Raw genomic sequence first — 3,205 nt, forward strand, 5'->3', positions numbered from 1 at the left:
CATTATACAAATATATATAATTATTATATAACACAATAAAAATATAAACAATGAAATATTCACATCACGTTATTATAATGAGTTATCATACACTTTTTTTATATAATAACATGATATTATTCAAATATATATAAATATATATACAATAAATAAACAGTAACAAAATAAAATTATATAAGTAGTGTAATAATATAATCGCATCATGTTATTATAATGATGTATCATAAACTCCTTTTATATAATAAAATGATATGATATATTAAATATATACACAATAAAAATAAATAAACAGAAAAATAAATATTCTTACTTTTAAATATTGTTACATTTTTCTTGTATTTTGGAGCTTGGAAAAATATAGAGAACCGAACCTTCGAATAAAGTCCTGACAACGTGTTAAAAGTAAAAATTTACGGAAAAAAATCTCAAACTCACAAATTCAATCAACTATACACTTTATAAAATTTTGTCAACTCAATTGTGTTTTTCTTCACAATTTGAGAGACTTAATTATAGAATTTCTTTGAAAATAATCCAAAAATAAATACATCGTTACATACAGTATCACACACTACTTTTCAATATTTACAACTCTTATTTTCAAGACTCAATCTCTTATTTTCAACAAGAATAAATATGAAGGATGGTGAGTTGTAAATAATCAACCTCAAGGGACGTTTCGACCATTATTGATCACCTGGGGTTGTCTCTGCAATTTACCGTCATATTTTCCATCACATCTTCGCTACAAAAGCCAAATTTCATTCACCCCTCTAGGCTCACAACCATACAACACAAATTCTTTTAGCCAACCAAAACAAAGGCAAGAATGAGAGAAATTCTCCACATTCAAGGAGGGCAATGCGGCAACCAAATCGGTGCCAAGTTTTGGGAGGTTGTCTGCGATGAACATGGAATCGATTCCGTCGGAAACTACGTCGGTACCTCCAACGTCCAGCTTGAACGGCTTAATGTTTACTACAATGAGGCGAGCGGTGGGAGGTACGTGCCCCGGGCAGTCTTGATGGACCTCGAGCCGGGGACCATGGACAGCCTACGAGCTGGAGCTTACGGCAAGATTTTTCGGCCAGATAACTTCGTTTTCGGGCAGAATGGTGCAGGAAACAATTGGGCTAAGGGGCATTACACTGAGGGTAGCTGAGCTGATCGATTCTGTGCTTGATGTTGTTCGTAAAGAAGCAGAGAATTGTGACTGCTTGCAAGGTACATGTTATGTTGACAAGATAAGCAATTAGCAACCTGCTAACCTCAAAGCTATGATTCTATAAAATCATCAAACAGGGCATAATCTTGAATTGGATAGAGTTGGCTAGCTATAGTTTCTTGTTGATCCAAAAGTTTTCGATCTGATACGATATTTCGCTCGATATTTTCTTGGTTTGGCAGGATTTCAAGTGTGCCACTCACTCGGAGGAGGAACGGGATCAGGAATGGGAACCCTTCTCATTTCCAAGATCAGAGAAGAGTACCCGGACAGAATGATGATGACCTTTTCGGTTTTCCCCTCACCAAAGGTATCGGATACGGTCGTTGAGCCCTACAACGCCACACTCTCAGTGCACCAACTAGTTGAAAATGCCGATGAATGCATGGTCCTTGACAATGAAGCCCTATATGACATTTGTTTCCGCACGCTAAAGCTCACTAATCCCAGCTGTAAGTACCATTAACTTGATCCTAAGAATATATATACATGGAGTCTGTCCAAAGTAGAGTCCGTTTTCCATGTTTAGCTAAAAATCAATTGGAATGATGTTTAACTTATGGTGCAATGTAAGATCTTTGATCATTTTATTTCAAAAGCATAGATCTGTAGCGAACAAACAGTTGGCGTCCAACTTTCGGATAAATACCACACCCCTGGAGATTAAAAGATTGGACTGCTTTATGCATAGCAATGAAAATGGAGTTGCCTTTACAAAATGTACCTGATGTTAATTGGTTGTATGATTTATGGTTGCAGTTGGCGATCTGAACCATTTGATATCAACAACGATGAGCGGAGTGACGTGCTGCCTCCGTTTCCCGGGTCAACTCAACTCCGACCTCAGAAAACTCGCCGTAAATCTCATCCCCTTCCCACGCCTCCACTTCTTCATGGTGGGTTTCGCGCCACTGACCTCGCGTGGCTCGCAGCAATACCGCGCACTCACAATCCCTGAACTCACCCAACAAATGTGGGACGCCAAGAACATGATGTGCGCCGCCGACCCGCGTCATGGACGCTACCTCACCGCCTCCGCGATGTTCCGTGGCAAGATGAGCACCAAAGAGGTGGACGAACAGATGATCAACGTGCAGAACAAGAACTCCTCCTACTTCGTCGAGTGGATCCCCAACAACGTGAAATCGAGCGTCTGCGACATCCCACCAACCGGGCTTTCGATGTCATCGACCTTTGTCGGGAACTCCACGTCAATTCAAGAAATGTTCAGGCGTGTATCCGAGCAGTTCACCGTCATGTTCAGGAGAAAAGCTTTCTTGCATTGGTACACTGGTGAAGGGATGGATGAGATGGAGTTCACCGAAGCAGAGAGTAACATGAATGATCTGGTCTCAGAGTATCAACAGTATCAGGATGCGAACGCCGATAACGAAGAAGAAGAGTACGAAGACGAGGAAGCGGACAGTTAGACGTCAAGTGTTTGCTGAATTGTCTCAATTAATATTTTGGCCAGTGTCGCCTCGGTTTTGCTCTGTGCTATTGAGTGAATGAATATTTGCTTTGCTTTCTCAAGATCTGTAAATCTCGTTTGTGTATTTGTGATTGTACTTCAATCTATTGATTATCGTTTATACAAATTCAATATTATATATAATATATAAAGCTCGAATCAAATACTGCCACTGGATTAAATAAGTATGTAGCTCTCAAGTGGTGTTCCAGTCAGGGAATTATGTAATCATTTGGTAAATGATTATGAGCTTGCTTTTTCATATCAACAATTTATTCGTGCGTATCTGTTGCATAGAATTTGTCTAGTGCGGTTTACTTGTCTAGCTTTGTTTGCAAACTACTGCATTAGTCTGAAAGTTGCAGAGATTACTGTTTGAAAGTTTACTCAATACATGATAACGTGTCTTTTTTAAATAACTGAATGATATTGAATATTGTCAGTTATCTTGATAATAAAATTCAATACACGAGAAAAACATGATTACCATCTATATTATATGTGGTACC

The 3,205-nt window shown here is 38.7% G+C and overlaps 1 pseudogene; it reads left to right on the forward strand.

The window, feature by feature from the left end:
- The first annotated feature begins 764 nt into the window (after positions 1-764).
- On the forward strand, positions 765-2,840 carry LOC140813698 (tubulin beta-5 chain-like; annotated as a pseudogene).
- Positions 2,841-3,205: the final 365 nt, after the last annotated feature.

The sequence above is a fragment of the Primulina eburnea genome, chromosome 15, assembly GCF_022965805.1.
Source record: "Primulina eburnea isolate SZY01 chromosome 15, ASM2296580v1, whole genome shotgun sequence".
Taxonomy (NCBI): Eukaryota; Viridiplantae; Streptophyta; class Magnoliopsida; order Lamiales; family Gesneriaceae; genus Primulina; species Primulina eburnea.